At 43.6% G+C, this 25,913-nt stretch overlaps 1 protein-coding gene and 1 non-coding gene across 4 annotated transcripts in view; one reads left to right on the top strand and one right to left on the bottom strand.

Moving 5' to 3' along the window:
• PIP5K1B (phosphatidylinositol-4-phosphate 5-kinase type 1 beta) overlaps positions 1-25,913 on the bottom strand; it is a 242,653-nt gene that overhangs the window by 201,292 nt on the left and 15,448 nt on the right. The gene's annotated exons all lie outside the window — the stretch shown is intronic.
• On the top strand, positions 8,364-8,501 carry LOC114808330. Its single transcript, XR_003756176.1, has one exon. It is a non-coding gene; the product is annotated as a small nucleolar RNA SNORA7 (small nucleolar RNA).

Below are 25,913 nucleotides of genomic sequence, written 5' to 3'. Positions count from 1 at the left end.
CTCTTCTATGTCTCTTTGCCTTTTTTTTCCTGCTAGTTCTTAGCCTTCCTAATCCCTAGAAGCCCCATCACTTCTTCACCTTTCCAACCCCTTTCTTGACAGCTCCGAGCCTGCTGTCTCTCTTCTGATCTTTGGCTTCCTGGCAGCCAGGCATAGTTAAGGTTCTTTGTCTCTTCCCTGCCTCTCTCCTTTCCTTGCTGTTAGCAAAGGGCATAACAGAGGATCCCTTATAACTTAGATGGAATGAGGAAGAATGCCTAGATATTCCCTGGCCTTTATTGAACCTGGAATACTCAAAATCCAGCCTGTCCCACTAGACCATCAGTTACTTCAGGGACTTCTCTAACTCTCTACCAGTTGCTTTCCTGGAACTTGTTCCATGTGAGACTTGAGTCTTATTCTCATACTTGGGATCTCACAGACTCAGTCTACATGGGAAAAGTCAAATGGCCAGTCTAGAAATTCAAACCAGTCTGGATAGTAGGGCCAAAAGAGACATTTCCTTTTTATTTTTTTTTAATGTCATTTGTTAAGTGCTTACTATGTGCCAGATACTGCACCAACCACTGGGGTTGATACAAGACTCTTGGGTTGAACACAATCCCTGTCCCACACAGGGCTCACAGTCTCAATTCCCATTGTACAGATGAGGTAACTGAGGCTCAGAGAAGCCAAGTGATTTGCCCAAGGTCACAAAGCAGACAAGTGGCAGAGCTGGGATTAGAACTCAGGTCCTCTGACTCCCAGGCCTGTGATATCTCCATTAGGCCATGCTGCTTCTTCAACAGCCATGCGCAATAAATACTATTGATTGATTGACTGACTGACTGATTGATTGATTGAATAGCAGGAGGAGTTGAGTAACTGCCTCCACTTCACTTTGCCTTTTCAAACACCAGTCACATTGCTCAAGAAAGACCATTTTCTAAAAGCCGCACTGTATGATATTCTAGTTCCTGGTTCCATTCCTCTTGCAATTCCAGCAATTAGACCGTTGGTGATTATTTCTTATCAGAAATGTTACGAATAGCAAGAACACTTCCAAGAAACTGAAGTCACATTGCTTAACCTTTAAATACATTTTTTTCTGGCAATACCACTTATTATCACAGACTAGCAATCACTTGTTTAGCTTGCTCAAGAGGCAGAAAAAACAATTAGCCTTTACTATCACAAATTAGAGGTGTGTGGTGCTCCATTCCACTCCATGCATCACTCCATGCCACATGCAAAATATATTTCCATTTCCCCCATTTTATTTCTAAACTATGTTTTTATGGTATTTGTTAAGTGCTCACTATGTGTCAAACATTGTTCTAAGCACTGGGCTAGGTACAAGTTAATTTAGGTCTGACACAGTCCCTGTCCCACATGGGGTTCACAGTCTAAGTAGGAAGGAGAACAGGTATCCCCATTTTTCAGCTGAGGAAACTGAGGCACAGACAAATTAAGTGACTTGCCCAAGGTCACCAACAAGCAACTGGTAGAGTTGGGATTAGAACCCAGGTCTCTCTGACTCCCAGACCAGTTCTCTTTCCACTAGGCCATGCTGCTTCTCTTTTGGTTGCATTTTAAATTCCTCAAATGTGGAAACCTGTGGACTGAGAAGGAAGCAAAAGACATTTCAACAACCAAAGTTGTTTTCTCGACTCCAAGTTCCATCTCCTCACCTGTCACCCCCCACCAGCCCCCGCCCCCGCCCCCCCCACAGGAAGGAAGTGGACAGGTGACCACTACTGGAAAAAATTCTTCTTCAAATATTTGTACATGAACCATTATGGTGTTTGCTAAAAAGAAGAGAAATGGCTTTATTGGTGAGCAATGGCTGTTCGCACAATCCCTGGGACCTTACCCATCTTGGAGAAGGTACCGCATTCTTTGAGCAAGCCCTGCTCCCAAACTCACCATCATTCTTCCTTTGTGCTCCTGCAATAATCAGTTTTATTTCCGATAAAACAAAGTAGGACAGTAAAGAAAAATCCAAGACAAGCAGAAAAGCAGTGTGATATAATGAAAAGAACATGGGCCTGGGAGTCAGAGGACCTGGATTCTAATCCCAGTTCTGTCACGTGTCCGCTTGTGACTTTGGACAAGTCATTTCACTTCTCTGTACCTCAGTTCCCTCATCTGTAAAATGGTGATTCAATACCTGTTCTCCCTCCTACTCAGACTGTGAGCCCCATGTGGGACAGACCTGATTATCTTATATCTAACCCAGCACTTAGTACAGTGCAATCCTTAGCGCCTCATAAGTGCTTAATGAATATCATAATTATTATCATTACAAGGTTTTCAGCCTGTACCTGGGCTTCATCTCTGCTGGGATTTGTGAGAGCTCATTCATTCATTCATTCATTCATTCATTCATTCATTCATTCATTCATTCATTCATTCATTCGTATTCATTGAGCGCTTACTATGTGCAGAACACTGTACTAAGCACTTGGAATGTACAATTCAGCAACAGATAGAGACAATCCCTGCCCAATGACGGGCTTACAGTCTAATCGGGGGAGATAAACAAGACAACATAATCATGATAAATAGAAGCAAGGGTATGTACACCTCATTAACAAAATAAATAGGGTAATAAAAATATATACAAATGAGCACAGTGCTGAGGGGAGGGGGAGAGGGGGAGGAACAGAGGGAAAGGGGGCTTATCTGAGGGGAGGTGAAGGGGGGAAGGAGGAGGGAGCAGAGGGCAGAGGGAGAGCAGAGAGGGAGCAGAGGGAGCAGAGGGAAAAGGGGAAGCTCAGTCTGGGAAGGCCTCTCGGAGGAGGTGAGATCTCAATAGGGCTTTGAAGAGGGGAAGGGAGTTAGTTTGGCAGAGGTGAGGAGGGAGGGTATTCCAGGACAGCGGTAGGACTTGGGCCAGGGGTCGACGGCGGGATAGGCGTGAATGGGGGACGGTGAGGAGGTGAGCGGCAGAGGAGCGCAGCGTGTGGGGTGGGCAGTAGAAAGAGAGGAGGGAGGTGAGGTAGGAGGGGGCAAGGTGATGGAGAGCCTTGAAGCCCAGCTCATGCTCTTCACTTCTCCCAAGCAAATTTCTTAACTTCTTCGCTCAACTCTCCCACCTATGACCCATTATTCACACCTTTTCCCCTGCCTAGAACACCCTTCCCACTGAGCATTACCCAAACAGCTCTCTCCTCCTTCTAAACTCCTTGAGGATAGAGGTTGTGTGAGTCAGAAGGACCTGGGTTCCAATTCCGCTCAGCTGCTTGAATGCTGTGTATCCTTGGGCAAGTCACTTAACTTTTTGTGCCTCAGTTACCTTAGTTGTAAAATGGGGATTAAGACTGTGAGCCCCACGTGGGACAACTTGATTACTTTTTATCTACCCCAACTCCACACCAGCACCTAAGTGCAAAGGCCTGGCACCTCTACAGGCACCAGCATTCCCTCTAAGTTATATGGTTTTTAACAGGGCACATTATCCCAGCTGACTATAGCCACCTTTTCCTTTGTTTCCAGAACCGAGCAAGATTTCCCTCATCACCTCCAGCCAAGCCAAACATGTGGAAATTGCAACCTCGCCACTCCCGCGCACTCTCAGCCCCCGGTGCTGAGGAACTCTCCACCTGCCACCTGGCATGCTCTGTGTAAGACACCCAACTGGGTGTAAAAATACTGCTGGGTCCCCTCAGGCCCTCTTTTCGGACACAGCTGAGCAAAATGCACACCCTGTGTACCTTTGGCCCTCCCACCACAGCTGAAGAACACCCTGCCTGTCCCCAGCGTGTTCTGTGTGCCAGCCACATAGCCTTCCTGGGAACGGGCACCAGCTCCATGGCTTACTGGGTAGAGCACGGGCCTGGGAGTCCGAAGGATCTGGGTTCTGATTATGGCTCTGCCACATGTCTGTTGTGTAGGCAAGTCACTTCACTTCTCTGGGTCTCAGTTACCTCATCTGTAGAATGGGGATAAGAAGTGTTAGTCCCATGTGGGACAGGGACTGTGTCCAACCTGATTAAATTGTATCTACCCCAGTGCTTAGAAGATAAGCGCTTAACAAGTACCATTATTATTATTATTATTATTATTATTATTCCACACCCTCAAGGAGATTCCATCATCCTATTCCCTCCCCTTGGCAGGAGAGAGCATAGCACCAGCAGCATGAGTGAGTTCCTCCTGGGCAGAGAATGTACCTACCAACTCGACTGTGTTGTACTTTCCCAAATGCTTAGTACAGTGATCTGCATGCAATAAAGTGCTCAGTAATTACCACGGTCTGATGTACAACAATAATAACTGTGGTATTTGTTATGCGCTTACTATGTGCCAAGCACTGTACTAAGCGCTGGAGGGAGGATACAAGCAAATCGGGTTGGACATGGTCCCTGTCCCACACTGGCTCATAGTCTTAATCCCCATTTTCCAGATGAGGTAACAGAGAAGAGAAGTGACTTGCCTAAGGTCACACAGCAGACAACCGGCGGAGTCAGAATTAGAACTCATGACCTTCTGACTCCCAGGCCCGTGTTCTCCCCATTATGCTATGCCTCCTTAAAACTTCTTAAAAAGATTAGGTAGATTAGTAGCCGCAGTAGCTGTGGCTTTGGGCAATGCCAAGGATTCTGAATGACGAAGAGCCTAAAATTCTTCTGTTCTAAATTCTGGGAAAGAATATACGGGTGGGAATTAAACAAGGTCCCTGGACCTCAAAGTGCTCACTGAGTAGAGGTAGTCCCACACTGTGTTTATGGGATGATAGCAGAAATAAGTAAAGGGAAAGAGGAAGGGCAGTGGTTGGTGCCTAGCAGTTTGGGTGCCTGGGTTAGGTGGTTTCTTTGGATCCGGGGGGCATTTGGGGACCACTTGAGGTTTTTAAGCAGAATCATGACAAAATCAACTACATGCTTAAAGGTGATTTTTGCTGCTGAGGCACAGGCTGGAAGGAACTACTGCCTCTGAGCAAGCCAGGCTGAGAAGTAGTATGGCTTAGTTCATAGAACACATGCCTGGGAGTCAGAAGTACCCGGATTCTATTGGTTGCGTGACCTCGGACAAGTCACTTAACTTCTCTGTGCCTCGGTTCCCTCATCTGTAGCAGCGTGGTTTAGTGGAAAGAGCACAGGTTTGGGAGTCAGAGGTCGTGGGTTCTAATCCCAGCTCCGCCACTTGTCAGCTGTATGACTTTGGGCAAGTCACTTAACTTCTCTGTGCCTTAGTTACCTCATCTGCAAAATGGGGATTAAGACTGTGAGCCCCACATGGGAAAACCTGATTACCTTGTATCTACCCCAGCACTTAGAACAGTGCATAGCACATAGTAAGCACTTAACAAATACCATCATCATCATCATCATCTGTAAAATGGGGATTACGACTAAAAGCCCCATGTGGGTCATGGACTTTGTGCAACCTGATTAGCTTGTAACTACTCCAGCACTTAGAACAGTGCCTGGCTCATAGTGAGTGCTTAACAAATACTATAAAAAGTAATAATAAAAAATTCACCAAGAGTATTTTTGCAATCTTCAGATATCATGTCCCTGGAGTGAGTACACACAAAACACACCACTGGGTTTTAAGTGATTTTAGAAGGAATCAAATAGATGTTTGCTGCCCTCAAATGAAAAATGGAATGAAAGGAAAGAAAACAATACAAAGTTTACTGGGAAAGAACAGTGTCTATAATCCAGACTAGCTCGATGTTAGTGTTCATAGCAATACAAGAAGATGGGTTTCTTGGACAGGTGGCAATCAAATATGGATGATCATTTATGTTCGTTCAATCATATTTATTAAGCGCTTAACTATGTTCAAAGCACTGTACTAAGTGCTTAGTAGTCATTTACTGTTGAAATTCATGCTAAAAGTGTTGGGCTTTTGGAGTAATGGACCAATTCAATCACGGGTTCAGGGAAGGAGGTTTAGACTGTGAGCCCTGTGTGGGACAGTGTCAGAATCTAAACAAGTTTTTGCCTTCAAGGACAAATTTGGGGCTGCATTGCTATCTACCATTAAATTAGAGTTAAAATTACTGACCACCTTAAATTCAACATCACCCTAGGCAACAATGGAATTGAGAACGCCCAACAGGATCCAAATGGACTGTGCATTCTCTGTTTAAAGGTGGCAACAGCAGGAGAAAAAGAGCCAGAAAAATCCAGCCCCAGACTACCCATCTCTGAATAATTGATAAAAGCTCAGATCGCTTTAGTAGCAGTTTGGATGGAGAGGAAATGGATGGATGAAAAGGAAAAAGAAGGACAGATTTCTCCCCTTGTCACCCTCTTGATGCCCTGAGTGGGGGTGCGAGGGAGGGGTTTCTTCTCTTGATCATCTAGAGTAGTGACTATAGGAGACAGTTTCATTTTTTGTTCCCACACAGAAAAGATTATTGAAATATTTATTTTTTGTGACATTTACAGATATACCTTTTTACCACCCACTTTCTTCCAACCCCATTTTCTGTAGTCTTATAGCTAGGTTATAACATATGTTAACCTTATATTTTTCCCCCCTCCATAAATTTGTTGGCCAGTTTATAGCACTACGATAAGAAATTCACCATCTGCCCTCCTCAGATAAATTGGTTGTGTGAGTGCTGCAGGGAGAGCAAGTCCTATTTTCTTTAACAGAAAGGACTGACAGAAAATAAGAAAACCACATTACAGTACACCCATAAAAAGCGCACACTAAGAAAGGGATAGTTAACTAAATTCTCTATTTACAACCAACAGACAGTAATTAAGCAAACATGTCACCCGTCGCAATTTTTACTTCTTAATAACCAGATTACATATGAACAAGCTCATTAAAGATAAAACACTGCCATTGGCAAAGAGCCTAAATGGGCATTGTCCAAACTGTGGGTGATGACTCCCAGAGTGTAGGCTGCAAGGAGGAAAATAGGGGTGAGGAGGGAGAGCATTCACAGAAAGCTTCCCAAGGGATTGTTGAACATAGGAAGAAAATGAACATGTGATCTCTGATTTGTCACCAGGACCTGATCTGGGATATTAGGGGAGGGGTATCAGGGGGATAGACCAAGAATCCAGAAGAAGCGACTGCTCACTTCCAGCTATAGAAGTCAGAGGTCAAACCAACTTCTACTCCCAGCTTCTAATCTATCCTTCCTTTCCTCTCCATCCAAACTGCTACTACAGTGATCCGAACTTTTATCCTATCCGCCTTGATTACTGCATCAGCTGCTTTGCAGCCTCCTGTCTGCAAGCAGCGGGAAGCACTTCAGTCCATACTTCACCCGGCTGCCCGGATCATTTTTCTAAAAACTGTTCAGTCCATGTTTCCCCATTCCTCAAGAACCTCCAGGGGATGCTCACCCACCGCCGCATTGAACAGAAACCCCTTACCACTGGTTTTAAGGCACTCAATCAGCTTTCCCCCTCCTACTTCACCTCACTGATTTCCAGCCCACACGCTTTCCTCCTCTAGCACCAGCTTGCTCAATATGTCTTTATCTCATCTATTTCGTTGCCGATCCCTTTCCCACATCCTTCCTCTGGCCTGGAACTCTCTCCCCCTCCATATATGCCAGACCACCACTCTCCCTACCTTCAATATCTTATTAAAATCACGTCCCCCAAGAGACCTTCCTCGATTAAACCTTCTTTTCAACAACTCCCTTTCATTTCTGCACAGCCTATGCATTTAGATCTCTACCCTTGATATTCACCCCACCCTCAGTCCCACAGCACTTATGCAGATATCCGTTGTTTATTTATTTATTTTAAATTTATTTTTAGTACTCTGTCTCCCCCACTAAGCAGCGTGGCTCAGTGGAAAGAGCCCGGGCTTTGGAGTCCGAGATCATGGGTTCGAATCCAAGTTCTGCCACTTGTCGGCTGTGTGACTTTGGGCAAGTCACTTCACTTCTCTGGGCCTCAGTTACCTCATCTGTAAAATGGGGATGAAGACTGTGAGCCCCACGTGGGACAACCTGATTCCCTTGTGTCTCCCCCAGCGCTTAGAACAGTGCTCGGCACATAGTAAGCGCTTAACAAATACCAACATCACTAATCTGAAAGTTCCTTGTGGAGCTAGCAACTCTACTACACTGCACACAGTAAGCACTCAATAAATGCCACTCATTGATTGAGTGACTGCTTCTCTTTCAGGCTGAGACTCCTGCAGTACCGTGAAGAGGCTGGTGGAAGCAATAGCTCTAGTGGAAAGAGCATGGGCCTTAGAGGCAGAGGACCTCGGTTTTCATCCCGGCTCTGCCGACTGCCTGTGTGATCTTGGGTAAATCACACAACTTTTCCGTCCCTCAGTTTTCCCATCTGTATAATGGGGATTCAATGCTTATTCTCCCTCCTACTTGGACTTTGAGCCCCACGTGGGAAAGGGACTGTGTCCAATCTGATTAACTTGTATCTACCCCATGCTTCCTCTCGGGATCGCACCTGGAGAGTTTCCAGTACTCTACCAGTTTCGGCTAAGGGAGGGAGAGTCAAGCAGAGGCATACCCATTCCATTCCTGGTTTGGGCAGTGGCTAGAAAGTGGAAGGTGATCTGCCTAAAGTCAAAACTTACCTGTGCTGGGCAGCAGCAGCATGGGAGAGAGTCGAGGGCGGAGACTCAAGTTTACTGCATGGAAGAAGGCAATGGTAAATCACTTCTGTATTTTTACCAAGAAAACTCTGTGGACAAGCTACCAGAATGATTGCAGATGGAGGTGAGGCATTCTGTTAGAGCTGTGCCCATGGAGTCGCTATGTGTCAAAAACGACTCGACAGCATAAGACAAGAACCTATGCTTAACCATGCTTTTTTATGGCATTTGGTAAGCACATACCATGTGCCAGGCACTCCACTAAGCACTTGGATAGATAGAAGCTAATCAGGTTGGACACGGTCCATGTCCCACATCTAGCACACAGTCTTAATCTCCATTTTAGAGATGAGATAATTGAGGCACAGCGAAGTCAAGTGACCTGCCCAAGGTCACACAGCAGACAAATGACAGAGCCGGGATTAGAAGCCCGGTCCTCCGACTCCCAGGCCCAGGTTCTTTCCACTAGGCCATGCTGCTTCTCCTTATGGGCAGGAGGATCATGTATATTAACTATATTGTATTGTACTTTCCAAAGTTATGCACACAGTAAGCGCTCAGTAAATACCACTGAACAATTAATTGATGTTTGGGCAGGAAGAGGCTAATTGAGAGTCTCCCCTTTTCCTGCTCCCAATGCTGCAGGATTCACCATGGAGGAATTCGAGTTTTTGACTTTCCTTGGTTTTAGGGGTCTCAAAATGAGCAGGAGCCCACAATTTTCAAATTATCTGTGAAATCTAACAACTAACCTGTAGTTGATTTTACAAACTTAAAATTCTTAAAAACAGATCAAATTGAGAACATGGCCAAACTCATTTAAATAATTTTCTAGTACCCTCAGTTCTGGAAGAACACTTGATTTCATTATGAAGCTTGGGCTTGAACATGAATTGGGGAATTACGGAAAATTCTATCGACAATGCAAATCCGTTTGGTGGGTTCTACAATCAATCATTCAGTCAATCAATGGTATTTATTGAGTGCTTAGGGCAACCTGAGTTTACTTTAGTCCCATGTTCTTCAGGAACATGACTGCTGTGTAATAGGAGAAGTAGGTGTTTACAGTAGTGAGCATTCTGTTTTTGAAATATCCCTGCAAGACGAGAAAACGTTGAGCAGAGAAAACGAAGAGATGAAATCTAGTCAGTGGAGCACCAGGTTGCAGAAAGGTGCTCTCACAGAGAACCCCACTGGATAAACTTCTCCTTGTCCTGCCGGGCAGTTAGCCTTGCCAGTGGCCCAGCTGGGACATGGGGCAGTGAGGACACACATCCAGGAGAGAATACTGGAAATCCAATCCACTCTGCCCCATGGTTTCAGTTTAAAATACAATAAAGTTAACAGACGTGATCCCTGCCCATAAGGAGAAGCAGCATGGCCTAGTGGAAAGAACATGGCCCTGGGAGTCAGAGGACATGGGTTCTAATTCCAGCTCTGCCACCTGTCTGCTGTGTGTGCTTGGGCAAGTCACTTAAATTCTCTGTGCCTCAGTTACCTCATCTATAAATAGGAATTAAGACTGTGAGTCCTATATGGGACAGGGACTGTGTCCAACCCAATTAGCCTGTATCTACCTCAGCACTTAGAACAGTGCTTGACACTTTTATTACCATTTGTTAAGCACAAACATCATTATTATTATTAGTTACCTCATCTATAAAATGGGAATTAAGACTGTGAGCCCCATGTGGGACATGGACTGTGTCTAACCTGATTACCTCGTATTCACCCCACCACTTAGCACATAGCTTGACATAGTGAGCACTGAGAAGCAGTGTGGCTCAGTGGAAAGAGCCCAGGCTTGGGAGTCAGAGGTCATGGGTTCCAATCTAATCCTTGATTCTATTTATTGCTATTGTTCTTGTCTGTCCTTCTCCCCCAGTTAGACTGTAAGCCCATCAAAGGGCAGGGACTGGATCTGTTACCGATTTGTACATTCCAAGCACTTAATACAGTGCTCTGCACATAGTAAACGCTCAATAAATACTATTGAATGAATGAATAATCCCTGTTCCGCCGCTTGTCAGCTGTGTGACTGTAGCAAGTCACTTAACTTTTCTGTGCCTAAGTTACCTCATCTGTAAAATGAGGAATAAGACTGTGAGCCTCATTTGGGACAACCTGATTACCCTGTATATGCCCCAGCGCTTAGAACAGTGCTCTGCATATGGTAAGCACTTAACAAATACCAACATTATTATTATTATTATTAGTAGTAGTATTATTAACAAATACCATCATTATTATTTTCATTATTATTAATACCATTTTTATAAAAAGGAGATTACAGTCTAGAGGGAGAGAGAGACATTAAAATGGAAAATGGCTAAGGGAAATAGTAGAGTATAAAGATATGGTACATAAGTGCCATGAGGATGGGATGAATAGCAAAATATTTATGGGGTACACAGTCAGCTACTCTGCCACTATTTCCTGCCCCTTTCCTCAGGAGCCATTCCAAGGATTTGCGCCACTGAAATAAATGTGTTTCCAAAGGCCACGAGGTAAAAATCTCAACTGGGACTCAGAAAGATAGTATCCTTTTTGCATCTGGGTATGTGTATTTTTTGTTTTTATGGGTTTTTTGAAGGCCAGAGTGAGGGAAAAAAATTTATGTATATATAGGCAGCCCTGGTTTTATTACAATACGGCAGGATCAATGTCCAGGAAATGTAACACAAAGCACTAGGTACTAGGTGAGCTTTCATTTTGCATGCTGATTCAAAATGCAATTTAAAACCAGAGCTTGGTGGCAATGAAATCCTTTACGGAAATACTCCTTCAGGAAGACGTCAGACTTATGTGAACACCTACACTACCTAAATATTTGTTCAGAATTTATATCACAACTTATGAGAGATGAACAATGTTGTCACTAAAGGAGCTTTACCTGATTTTCTTATAGTTAGTTACTGAAGTAACAATCTAGACTGTATGTTTGTTATCATGTCAAAAATATTTTCAAATTCTCCTCAACCCCAAAGTTGACTGAAAATGATTTCTTTCTTCCACCACCTCTCAAACTCCACCCCCTCCACCTGCACCTTCGAATCCAACCTTTCTCCCTTATCAAAACACTTGCCCCCTTCCTTCTTCCCTCCTTGATCACCACCTTCAACCATTCACTTTCCAATGGTTTCTTCCCCAGTGCTTTCAAACATGCTCCTGTAACCTCTACCCTAAAAAAAGTCCCTCCCTTAACCCTCACAGCTCCCTTCACCCCCTCCAGCTATCACGCCATCTCACTCCTACCATTCCTCTCTAAACTCCTTGGAGGTTGTGGTCCGGTAGAGGAATTTCAGAGTTGGTGAGGGTAGAGAGATGATGAGATAGAACGCGTGACCAAGCTGGTGAGTGGGTGAGGTGGGGTGGAGCAGTAGGTCAGGAGTTGAGGACTAAGGAGAAGCCAGCAGTGGAGGGGTCATCGGGAACATCCACATGGATATTGAAGAACCCTAGGATCAATGTAGGGATGGAGAAAGGGAGAAAGATTGTGAGAAAGGGATCAAAATAGTTCAGAAAGTTGGAGAAGGAGCTTGGGGGGAAGAGGCGGACGGGGGTAGATGACCATGACTAGTAACTGGAGTGGGCGGTAGAGGCAGGTGCTATGAACTTCAAAGGAAGGGAAAGAGAAGGATGGGGAGGTGGAATGGTGCAAAAGCGGCATTGGGGAGCAAAAGGAAGCCCACTACTCTTCCCTTCTCAGTGAGTCTTGGAGAGTGGGAGAAGATGAAGCCTCTTCTGGGGACAGCAGCAGGGGAGACAGTATCATCTGGGATAAGCCAGGTTTCGATAATGATGAGGAAAAGTGACTGGGTCCGGAAAAGAGCATGGATGAAGGGCCGCTTTCCCATGAGGAAGGAGGGGTTCCACAGGCCGCACTTGGCTGAGACTGTGGGGGGAGGGGCTCAATAAATCCATCAATCATATTGATTGAGCGCTGTGTGCAGAGCACTGTACTAAGCACTTGGGAGAGTACAATATCAAACAGATGGAAAACACATGCCCTGCCACAACCAGATTACAGTTTACAGAAGAGACAGATATTAATATCCCCCATTCTGGACTGTAAGCTCATTGCACATAGTAAGCACTCAATAAATACAATTAAATGAATATAAATAAATTATGGATATGTACATGAGCCCGTCATAGGGCAGGGATTATCTCTATCTGTTGCTGAATTGTACATTCCCAGCGCTTACTACAGTGCTCTGCACATAGTAAGCGCTCAATAAATACTAATGAATGAATGCTACGGGACTTAGGGACAGGTGAATAAAGGGTGCAAATCCAACTGCAAGGGCAACACAGAAGGGAGTGGGAGAAGAGGAAATAGGGGCTTAGTCAGGGAAGGCCTCCCAGATATGTGCTTTTACTAAGGCTTTGAAAGTGGGGAGAATGATTATCTGTGGGATATGAAGGGCGAGGAAGTTCCAGGCCAGAGGCAGGACGTGGGTGAAGGGTCAGTGGTGAGATAGATGAGTTTGAGGTACAATGAGTAGGTTGGTATTAAAATGTGGGCTGGGCTGTAGTAGGAAAACAATGTGGAGGTGCGTGGGCAACCACCAGAGGTTCTTGAGGAGTGGGGAACTGCATTGTTTTGTAGAAAAATGATCCGGGCAGCAGAGTGAAATAAGGACTGAAATGGGGAGAGACAGGAAGCAGGGAGGTCAGCAAGGTGGCTGATGTAGTAATCAAGGCCGGATAGGATAAATGCTTGGATTAACGTGGTAGTCTGGATGTAGAGGAAAGGGTGGATTTTGTTGATGTTGTGAAGGTTGAACCAAGTGGATTTGGTGACAGATGGAATATGTGTGTTCCATGAGAGACAGAGTCAAGAATAATTCCAAGGTTACAGGCTTGTGAGATAGGGAGGATGGTGGTGCTGTCTATAGTGAAGGGAAAAGACAGGGGAAGAACAGGGTTTGGGTGGGAAGATGAGGAGGTCTGTTTTGGAAATGCTAAGTCTGAGGTGACGGCGGGATAACCAAATAGAGATGTCCCGAAGGCACGAGAAAATACGAGACTACGGAGAAGGAGAAAGATCAGGGCTGGAGATGTAGATTTGGGAATCATCTACACAGAGATGGTAGTTAAAGCCTTAGGAGTGAATGAGTTCTCCAAGGGAGTGGGAGAATGGAAGGGGACCCAGAATTGAGCTTTGAAGGACTCCAATAATTAGGGGGTGGGAGGCAGAGGAGGGGCCGGTGTAAGAGACTGAGAATGAGTGGCCAGAGAAATAGAAGTGAACTGCTGGGGACCAGCATGCGGTGGGCGGGGGGGGAAAGGGATGGGGGGCAGTGCTGGGAAAGAAAAACAAGAATGGGGTATGGTAGGTGGGAGGGGATGGCATGAGGGTGGGGAGGTGTTGGATGGAAAAGTGTGAAGGAAGTTGCTGGGAAGGAAGGACAGGGATGGGTTGATTAGAGGGAGGGGTGGGGATTCAATACCCGTTCTCCCTCCTACTTGGATTGTGAGCCATATTCATTCAATCATATTTATTGAGTGCTTACTGTGTGCAGAGCACTGTACTAAGTGCTTATGGACAGGGACTGTGTCCAACTTGATTACTTTGTATCTACCCCAGCACTTAGTACAGTGCTTGGCACATAGTAAGTGCCTAATAAATACCACAATTATTATTATTAATATTAACTGGTCCCTTGAATTGCATTTATGTACATAGCTTTAAAGTCTGTTGCTGTCATCTATCAGTAATTTATTTTAAGGTCTGTCTACTTGGATTGATTGTAAGCTCCTCAAGGGCAAGGATTATGTCTGTTAATGCTATTTTATTCTTCTAAGGGCTTAGTACAATTCTCTGCATAGTGGAACTGCTCAATAAATATTATTGGTTGATTGATTTTGTTTGGCATTTCCATAAGACTATTTGACAAGAAAAATCAGTGGTATTTTTTATGTGCAAAGCACTGTGTTAATAATAATAATAATAATGATAATTGTGGTATTTGTTAAGTGCTTACTATGTGTCAAGCACTGTTCTAAACACAGGGGTAGATACAAGGTAATCAGGTTGGACACAGTCCCTGTCCCACATGGGGCTCACAGTTTTAATCCCCATTTTATGGATGAGGTAACTGAGGCACAAAGAAGTGAAGTCACATATCCAAGGTCACACAGCAGACCTGTGGCAGAGCTGGGATTGGAACTCACGTCCTCTGACTCCCAGGCCCATGCTCTATCCACTAGACCATGCTGCTACCCTGGGATAAATACAAGATAATTAGATCAGACACAGCCCCTGTTCTACATGGTCTAAAAGAGGAGGGGAAGAGAGTACAATAACCCTGTTTATTAAAAGGTAAGGGACTTGGTCACAATCACATGGTGAGTTGGAACTAGAACCTTCACATCCTGACTTCCAGTCCCATGCTCTTTCCACTAGCCCACGCTGGGGCCTATTAATCTGTAAATAAATTAACTACCTCTCTAATTCTGCAGAAGCACATGTAGTATTATTACTTAATATTTAGCAAGAGCCAAGAATGTATCCAAAACTGTATAGAATTCAGAGATTCGCAAACTAAAACCACATATGTATACTGTACCTTTTTTCGAACGGGCTTAGAGAGCAACGGCTGCATTTCAACAAGGAAAAATCCCTCCCACGCCATTCTCGGCTCCTCCTCCTGGCGGGGTTATGATCCCCTCTCTCCCAAGTCCCCCCAAATTAGCTCTCTTCCCCTCTCCAAAGCCCTACTGAGAGCTCACCTCCTCCAGGAGGCCTTCCCAGACTGAGCCCTCCTTTTCCCTCTGCTCCTCCTCCCCTCCCCATTCCCCCTTCTCCCTCCCTCTGCACAGCACTTGTGCATATTTGTACATATTACTTATTACCCTATTTATTTTGTAATGATGTGTATATATCTATGATTCTATTTATCTTGATGATATTGATGCCAGACTACTTGTTTTTTGTTTTGTTCTGTTTTGTTTTGTTGTCTGTCTCCCCTGTTTAGACTGTGAGCCCGTTGTTGGGCAGGGATTGTCTCTATCTGTTGCCAAACTGTACATTCCAAGCACTTAGTACAGTGCTCTGCACACAGTATTCGCTTAATAAATACGATTGAATGAATGAATTCTATGACCCCTTATATTAGATATGTACAAGTCACAATACAAAATGGACAAGAGTTGTGATGCCTGCCCTCTAGGAATTTAGGAAGACAGATCACATACCAAAGGAGGTATTTAGCAACTGCAAAAGATGTCCTGAACTTGCCCCTTTGTTTTTCTTTTTCATTACTTCTTATCTTATTGGAAGGTAGCGAAGGTGGAGGCAAAGACAGAGTGGGAGTGGCACAGCAAGACAATCAGTAGAAGAATGTAATTGCAAGAGATGGGGCCTTTTAGCCATAAGGAAATGAAGGAAAAGAGATGGCAGATGACTTAACCAACACTATACAGTCCGTGGCAAGGAAAGAACAGAATTCGAGACTCTCACTTCCCAACTCCCAGGGGAAGGATCTTTCCAGTAGCCTCTATGTCCTTCTAGTTCTGTGTCCTGTGGCTGAGTTAACAGTTAATGCCGAAAGGCTCATAGGCACCAACCCAGAGAAGAGATAAAGATCCTCCTGGAGAAGTGGTAAAGGGTGTCGACAACAAAGATGACTTAATTCTTGTTACTGTACACTGTTTTGTGAGAGGCTCAATAAACAATTGAGGAACAGCTAGAAGGAAGGAGGTGACTTAACAGTTCTAAGAAGAGGAGGCCATCCTGTTGCGCATCTGAGGGAATGTGTCAGCCTGGACTAATATGAAGAGGGAGGTGTGACTAAAAAACTGTGAACCCCAAGCAAGACAGGGACTGTGTCCAACCTGATTTGCTCCTACCTCCCTCAGTGCTTAGGGCAGTGCCTAGCATATGTTAAATACCTAACAAATACCACAATTAAAAGGAACACAAGACCAGCTGAAGGGTTGGCACTGAGTGAAGAAGGCAGGCAGAAGAATAGGGGAAGTGGAAAGGAGAAATGCAAAGGGGAGGTCTGAAAGTGGAGTTGAGAAATTTAAATTTAACCGAGAAAAGGGGGTTTTAGAGATGCATCAGTAGATGAAGAACAGTAGTTTCAGCAACAGTAATTTGAGTTGCGTTGAGCGGAGTGTGGTGAGGTCAGAGAGGGAAATCTTGCAACAGTTCAAGTGGGAGGAAACCGAAGTGAAGGGGAATTTTCAGGATTGGACATGAAAAAGAAGAGATGAATCGTAGAGATTTCAAGGAGAAACAATGGGCAGGATTTAGCAACGGTTTCAGTGTCGGGAGAGCAGTAAAGAAAAGACTCTAAAATCACACGCCTAAGTGAGTAGGGAGATATTAGTGGCTCCAAAATTAATTCAGATGAGGAAAGAGCAGGAATTCTGTCTCCTGGGGTGATTCTGAGGAAACTGTAAAAGATCACAAAGGCAAGCTAAATAATAATACTGTTTGGTATTTAAGCACTTACTATTTGCAGAGCACTGTTCTAAGCGCTGGGGTAGATACAGGGTCATCAGGTTGTCCCACGTGAGGCTCACAGTCTTCATCCCCATTTTACAGATGAGGTAACTGAGGCACGGAGAAGTTAAGTGACTTGCCCACGGTCACACAGCTGACAAGTGGCAGAGCCAGGATTTGAACCCATAATCAAACTAACTAAAGGTAACAGGATTTGATAGCAGGGGTTTAGGATGGTGGTTAAGAGAACACCTGAAACTCAACTCTCCACAGATGGTAGACAGGGCCATAGGATGGGGTGGATGGCAAGAAGTGTAGGAAGAGAAAAGGAGAGAGAGAGAGGAAGCATGGCCTAGTGGAAAGAGAACAGGTCTAGGAGTTAGAAGACCTGGGGTCCTAATCCCGGCTCTGCCAGTTGTCTGCTGTGTGGGCAAGCCTCTCGACTTCTCTGTGCCTCAGTTTCCTCATCTACAATATAGGGATTCAATGCCCATTCTCTCTCCTACTTAGATTGTGAGGCCCATTTGGGACAGGGACTACGTCTGACCTAGTGAACTTGTATCTATTCCAGCAATTAGAACGTGCTTGACACGTAGTAAACGTTCAACAAATACCATAATAACAATAACAACAATTTCTGGCTACTGGCAGGACTATAATAATAATAATGTTGGTATTTGTTAAGCGCTTACTATGTGCAGAGCACTGTTCTAAGCACTGGGGTAGATAAAGGGTAATCAGCTTGTCCCACGTGAGGCTCACAGTGGGTAAGTGACTTACCCACAGTCATACAGCTGACAAGTGGCAGAGCTGGGATTCAAACCCATTACCTCTGACTCCCAAGCCCAGGCTCTTTCCACTGAACCACGCTGCTTCTCATGACTATCCCTCATGAAGTGTGTTTTGGTAACAGCTCTTTGCTCTATGAAAGTTTCCATTTAATCATTCTAAGAGAAAAATAAGGAGAAACTGGTAAATGATAAAAGGTGAGAAAGTCTTACAAAAACATGTGTGAGGGCCTCTAGGTCAGCAATTTTTCATGCTGCTTCACATGTCAATTTGCTAAAACCGTTTTAGGAAACAGAGTGATTAAATACAGGAAGAGAAAATATGGAACGCTGTGAAGTTTGTACCACAAAGTTACCTGATTAACTTGTTTCTGGACAGCATTCAAACAACCACAAGGATCATGCCCTGTTCTGCGTGTCTGCTGAACTGAACAAGCCTTTAACTGCCTTTCTGCCCTTCATTTTCACTTGTAGACACTTAAATATAAGTTTTCAGATTTTTTCAGATGCTTCATACAAATCATTTACTGCTCCAACTCTGAATGAAGAGTTATTCCCTTTGGGTATAAAGGACCCAGTGCTATGGGAATGGCAAGAGTTGTAGTGGTTTGGAAAGGTCCTTAACTTTTTAAAGTTTTTTGGGTTGGGTGGTGTGAGGTGGCGGTAGGTGGGTGGGAAGGCTGGTTGGACAGCAATATCACCCAAAAATCCACCCCGTTGCCTCCAGGAATAGTAGAAAACCTGGGAAACCAGGGACCCTACTCAAAATACTGCCCCTCAGGCTTCTGACCTGACAATCACAGCTGATTCGGAGACAAGATGTCATTTGCCGGTTATAGCCAGTGGTGAAAATGCTGGGAGGAAAGGTCTTACAAAGAAAGTAGATGAAACAGAAGAATCCAAAACCAGTACCAACCAGCCCCATCAGAATGCATCTCCTGAAAATATGCAACTGGTTGTATAATCAGTCAATCAATCAATCAATCAATGGTATTTATTGAGTGTTTACTGTGTGTTACTAAGCACTTTGGAGAAGTGCAATACAGTAGAGTTGATGAGAGTGGATAGGGGAAATGAGGGCTTAGTTGGGGAAGGCCTCTTGGAGGAGATGAGACTTTAGTAGGGCTTTTAAGATGGGGAGAGTGATCATCTCTCGGAAATGAAGGGGGAGGGAGTTCAAGGTCACAGGGGGAATATGGGTGTAGGGTCGGTGGTGCAAGATGAGATCAAGGTGCAGTGAGTTTGTTGGCATTAAAATAATGCAATCAAGGGTTTTAGATAATTTGCAATTTGCATTCCTACCTAAAATGGCTGTACCTCACTTTCTTTTTCCATTTTCCATCTCCCCCCCTCCGCCAACACCCACCCAGAATGAATCTGTCGGGTCAGAAGAAAATAATGCTGGAAACACCTTCCCCTCTAGCCTTCCCTGGGACCAGTGAAATCCTTTACATATTCCTGAGATTCAGCTACTATCTGGGTCACAAGCTATAGCCCAGCATGGGCTGATCATTTTCAGCCTGACCTAATCTAAGATAAACCCCAGGACTTTGGGGCCTGAACCCAATCCAACGACCTATAGGGTCAGGAGGAGGAGGAGACCCAAACTCACATCTGGAGAAGTGGAGCTAGTCATGTGTGTGTATGTGTGTGTGGTGGTGGTGTGTGGCAGGGGGTTCCATGCACATACTTTCCCAGACGTTCCACAGGGAAAATTGTGTATATGTAACTGCACTAACATGTGGGACAGGAACTGTGTCCAATCCAATTTGTTGTATCCACCTCAGCACTTAGTAATAATAATAATAATGTTGGTATTTGTTAAGCGCTTACTATGTGCCGAGCACTGTTCTAAGCACTGGAGTAGACACAGGGGAATCAGGTTGTCTCACGTGGGGCTCACAGTCTTTATCCCCATTTTACAGATGAGGTAACTGAGGCACCGAGACGTTAAGTGACTTGCCCAGAGTCACACAGCTGACAAGTGGCCGAGCCAGGATTCGAACCCATGACCTCTGACTCCAAAGCCCGTGCTCTTTCCACTGAGCCACGCTGCTTAGTACAGTGCCTGGCACACAGTAAGCGCTTAACACGTACCATAATTAATTATTATTACTTCACTCTGCTGCCCAGATCATTTTTCTACAAAACCATTCAGTCCATGTTTCCCCACTCCTTAAGAACCTCTGGTGGTTGCCCATCCACTTCTGCATCAAATAGAAACTCCTTACCATCAGCTTTAAAGCAATCAATTGCCTTGCCCTGTCCCACCTTACCTCCATGATTTTCTACGACGACTCAGTCCGCACACTTCATTCCTCTCACACCAACCTACTCACTGTGTCTCAATCTTGTCTATCTCGCCGCCAACCTCTTGCCCACATCCTGCCTCTGGCCTGAAACTCCTTCCCTCTTCACATCCAAGAGGCGATCAATCTCCACACCTTTAAAAACTTACTAAAAGCACATCACCTCCAAGAGGCCTTCCTTGACTAAGCCTCATTTCCTCTTCTCCTACTCCCTACTGCGTCACACGTGCACTTGGATTTGCACCCTTTACTCACTCCTCCCTCAGCCCCACAGCCCCTACATACATATCTGTAATTTAATTATTTATATTAACATTCATCTCCATCTGTAGACTGTAAGCTCTTTGTAGGCAGGGAATATGTTTACCGCTTCTGTTATATTGTCCTCTCCCAAGCACTTAGTACAGTCCTCTGCACACAGTAAGCACTCAGTCAATATGACTGATTGTGCTGCACACAGAAAATGCTTAATAAATAGCACTGATTGATTAATTAATTGGAACTGACATGTTTACATGGTATGTTCAAGCATATGTAGCAGTACTGCCTCGTGATCTTTATATCCATTGGCCAGGCATGTTCAAGGCCTACTGTCCAATCTAACCCAAGTGGGACACTCTCTCTCTCTCTCTCGCTCTTTATACTTTTTATCCTGAAACAGTTTCCAAAAAGTTGGTGAGTCAGAGTGAGTCAGAGTGGGTGATAAAATGGGGAACTGAGGAATAGGAAAGGAAGGGGCACATGAACGCTTTGTAATTAGGCACTTGATACTGCAATAGGTAGGCTTACTAGACGTGGTTTCCACTTATACTTAAACCCTTTTTGGCAATACTTTAAAAATAATTTCCTGTGCTTCCATTTTTGCTGTAACAAGTTTCCTACGGGGAGTATGTCTTGCGAGTAAACATATCAGCCTTCAGACATTAAAAAATGTCAATTATGTACACAGTTTCTAGATGAGAAAAGCAGAAAAAGGAAAGCTACTGCCAATCTCAGAAAATTTGCCTCCTGCTTTGACACTACAACCTGGTTCTATAGACTAACATCATTCAACTCTTGCTCCAACCCTATCAGCCCCACAATCCAAAGGGCAGGGAGGAATCCCTCTAGGAACCCATCTCAAAGAAAATGGTGCTCATCTCTACACTTAGGTTAAGGAGTTAACCTCAAAAGACTTCTTAGGAACCTATTACAAAAATGCTAAAAACAATGGAAAATCCCTTAAAAGGGTGGCACATGAAGAGCAGCATGGCCTAATGGATACAGCTCGAGCCTGGGAATCAGAAGGATTTCGGTCTAATCCCGGCTCCACCCCTTGTCTCCTGTGTGACCTTGGGCAAGTCACTTAACTTCTCTGTACCCCAATTACCTCATCTGTAAAATGGAGACCAATACTGTGAGCCCCATGTGGGACATGGACTGTGTCCAATCTAATTATCCTGTATCTACCCCAGGGCTTAGTACAGTGCCTGGCACATAGTAAGCGCTTAACAAGTGCCTTAAAAAAAACAACTCTAAATGGGCACAATCTTTACCCCTCAGAACTTTTACAAACCACTTTCTCCCTTCCCCCACTAAAAAGAGCTTTGAATTACAACTCTGATGCCAATAGTAGGGTTAAAAACATGAGTCATATCAATATCAATCAATTTATTTAGAGCCATGAAATACAAAAAGACACAATACAGAAGACTTTACACCCCAAGTCCATTTGCTGCAAGCACAGCAATGTCAAATAACAAATATGTCCTTTGCTAGGAAAGAAACCTATATATTATTGTCTAATGAGAAATAGGTTCAAATATGCTCCTCCAATTTACATCATTCATTTTATACCTTATATCCTAATCTTCTTCCTTCTGCATCATCCTGCCCCACCTCCCCCACCACACACAAACCAGGTGTATCAGAAACAATAGAGGAGTCTTAGAATTCTACAGAGTGATGTTAAATTTCTATAATTCCATATTCAAAAGAGCCTTCAAATTCACAGCTAAAACATGGGTTATGAAAGGGCAAAGCTTTATAATGCATAACTCTTTGTAACCAAATAACTTGTGTATATTGGGGAGGAGCTTAGGAAGGACTCTATAGGTGGGTGCTAAAGGTAGCTATAGTTAACAAAGGTTATGTAGTTTCCTATCACTATCCTATCACTGGTTAATGATTGAGTAGCTGTTAAGGCCGCCTTTTAGCTGAGAATACTAGAAATCTGTAACCTGGAGACAAGTTGTGTGGGAAGCTTATTTGCTTCTAAATTCATAAATATATCCCAAAATATTCTTAAAAGGCTAGTGACCAAATGTATCATGAATTTTTCTCCTATCATTATCCTGGTTAATTTACACCTTAGGTACCCACGGAAAGGCAAACTAAGGTGACCAGAGGGCCCAAGGAAAGGCAAGCTAAGGCATACTACATGGTTGCCAGCCATGACCAAATGAGTTCTTTTGACTACATTTCTTGCTCAATCCAATAACAAAGACATTGAGGTTGTGTCTGTGCAGGCAAATGTGGTGGAGAATTGAGGCTTTTATTTGAATCATTCAGTGATATTTGTAGGCATGTTCCCGGCTTACAGTCTAGAGGAATGATTCAAGTCAAAAATCTTCTTTTGAAAAAAAAAAACACACCAAAAAACCAGAAGTACTTGGACCTGAACTATCCAGGATGGTGGTCTATGTTTAACAAACTTCATTTGATAACTGTCAACCTTCCATATCACTTTGTCTGTATAGGCAACTTTATTCTCATCACATTATCATATATCACAATCTAAAACTTTCCTCAACTAAACTTATACCCAATATTCAGTACTCATCTGGATAATCATGTCAAAACTCATTTCCTCCCTCAGCAGACTATTTGGGAGCATTTCCCTAAAATAATATTTTCTAGGCTAATATTCTTAAAGACACACTCTTATCTACTTAAGTACACACCTGAAGGTATTTATAGTGCAGCCTCCAAAGTCCCTGCACTTTATTCCAAGGTGGGAGGGAAGTCGGAAGGAACAGATTTACAGATAAACAAAGCATACTTTTTTGAGTGGTTGTTAAATAGCACATGCTATTTTCCCAGATCTACTTCTTAGGCTAACCAGAACACACCTCTAAAGGGAAATCTATTAGAAATATATCTTAAGCATGTGTGTGTGTGTACTTAAGTATACCAATAGGGTATACCATTTGAGAAAAACAGAATTTTTTCAGTATGAGCTTTCAAGAATGAAATGATCTTAGTTTCAACCATGCCCACATATAGCCTAGCTATTGGTTATCGAATAAAATCTTCTGTAATGAATCCTTGCTTTGGAAGGACAGAGTTAAGCACCTTTACCTTAGACTGTCTTCCTGATAACAGCTCATGTCATTATAAGATCAGAAAGCTCCCACTATCTCTTCTGCACATTGCAACAGAAATGTCAAATGAAAGCCCACAAGTCCATGCTTCACACTCCTCTACTCTAAGCATAGATTCTCATTTCTGTCGATATTCCTTTTTCCATAAGTTTCACAGCATTCGCCTTCAATTTATGATGTTCCCTGGCAATTTTCCCTCATCTTGCCTCAGGCTTCTAAATTATCAACCATAATAAAGATACTGAAGTGTGTGCATTTTCCAATTCCCTTCTATGCTGGATGTACTCTAATTTGACACCTTCACTTCTCAGCCTCCTTCTATGAAGTGGATCTTAGGACAGGATTAGCTTTATCTATATTCATTCAATATTGAGCGCTTACTATGTGCAGAGCACTGTACTAAGCACTTGGAATGTACAAATTGGTAACAGATAGAGACAGTCCCTGCCCTTTGACGGGCTTACAGTCTAATCGGGGGAGACGGACAGACAAGAACAATAGCAATAAAAAGAATCAAGGGGATGAACATCTCATTAAAACAATAGCAAATAAATAGAATCAAGGCGATGTACATCTCATTAACATCTATACTGTCAAAGGGTGTTCAATATCACTTATGAGAAGCATCCAAACATCTGTCCCTCATTTATTTCCAACACTCCAAGTCATATCAACCCAACAAGTCATAATATAAGAGTATAATAGTAGTATGGTATTTATTGAGCACCCACTAGGTGCAAAGCACTGTACTAAATGCTTGATAAATACAAACAGGGAAGTAACAGGGTCATTGCCCACCAGGGGCTAAGAGTCTTCTCCCACCCCCAATTTCTACTCTTTAATCCTCCCAATATAACTTCTGTGCTGTGTCTCATTCTCAACACCCCTGCCTCCCACCTCTGTTTTTGTATAGGTTTGTTAGGGGGTTTTTGTCTTTTTTATGGTATTGTTAAGCACTTACTATGTCCCAGGTATATTACTAAGCACTGGGATAGATAGATAGGAGCTAATCAAGTTGGACACGGTCCATATTCATTCATTCATTCATTCAATAGTATTTATTGAGCGCTTACTATGTGCAGAGCACTGTACTAAGCGCTTGGAATGAACAAGTCGGCAACAGATAAAGACAGCCCATGCCCTTTGACGGGCTTACAGTCTAATCGGGGGAGACAGACAGACAAGAACAATGGCAATAAATAGAGTCAAGGGGAAGAACAACGTAAAAACAATATCCCACATATCCATATCCCACATGGAGCTCACAGTCTTAATCCCTGTTTCACAGATGAGATAACTGAGGCCCAGAGTTGTTGAGTAGTTAGTTAAGTAGTGGATCTGGGATTAGAATCCAGGTCCCTCTGACTCCCAGGCCTAAGCTCTATCCACTAGGCCTCACTGCTTCTCATTACTGCTGCCTGGTGCTTCCTTTCCTTTCAAATCCATTAGACCACAGCTCTTCCTATCCTCAAAGCTTTCCTGAAATTCTACTTCCTCGAGGAAGATTTTCCAATTAAATTTGCTTTCCCCCAGGTCATATATTCCTAACTACCACCTCAGCATTTTAGTCAGTCAGTCAGTCATATTTATTGAGCACTTACTGTGTGCAGAGCACTGTACTAAGCACTTGGGAGAGTACAGTACAACAATAAACACACTCTCTGCCCACAATTAGCAGTCTTATGACTTACAGCCACCCACAACATTTTGTACCCACAAATTTACATACTTTACTATTTAAGCACATGCTTATACCAGTCTAACAGGGAAAATAGACCCAAATAATTCACAGGTAAGAGGTAGAATCAATCAATCAAAGATATTCACTGAGCACTTACTGCTAAGCAGTTGGCAGAATAAGTACAATGAGTTGGAAGACATGTTCCCTACCCACAAGGAGTTTTAGAGGGCCATTTGCTGGAATGCTACCAAATTTGGGTGCCCTATTATTTTTCAGGGCTTTGACCATAGTAGTGACTTCCTCAAAAAATGGGCTTGAAGACTGGGCTCTTTGGGACTTTGAGACTGAGATCTTATGAAGGAAAGGGTGGAAGGTGTGTTGAGGAGATTTTTGACTCCTTCCTTAAATGATTACGGTGGAGCCACCTGTTCCCTTCAGAAGCTTTGTGATAGCATGGACAGGGCCCTTAAAGCTTCCTTGGTTTGAGTCAACATAGCTCTGGATCTCTTCAGCCTTAACATTCTCCAACTTGTGTGTGTTCTTTAGCTCATGTGGTGCTAAAAGTTAATGAAAGTACAGTGTTAAGCGCTTAGTACAGTGCTTTGCACACAGTAAGCGCTCAATAAATACGATTGAATGAATGAAAATATGTTTTGCATCGCTGCAGCTAATTTTTTGGCTGTTGTTTTCCAACAAACCAGTCTTAGTGGTAACTTTTTTGCTTGTCAGGGACATGCCTTAGAAGCATTCCTTCATGGACAAGTCACTTTACGTCTCTATGCCTCA

The sequence above is a fragment of the Ornithorhynchus anatinus genome, chromosome X5 (assembly GCF_004115215.2).
Source record: "Ornithorhynchus anatinus isolate Pmale09 chromosome X5, mOrnAna1.pri.v4, whole genome shotgun sequence".
Classification (NCBI taxonomy): Eukaryota; Metazoa; Chordata; class Mammalia; order Monotremata; family Ornithorhynchidae; genus Ornithorhynchus; species Ornithorhynchus anatinus.
The sequence above is the reverse complement of the archived record's forward strand: the minus strand, read 5'-3'. Positions and strand labels throughout refer to the sequence as shown.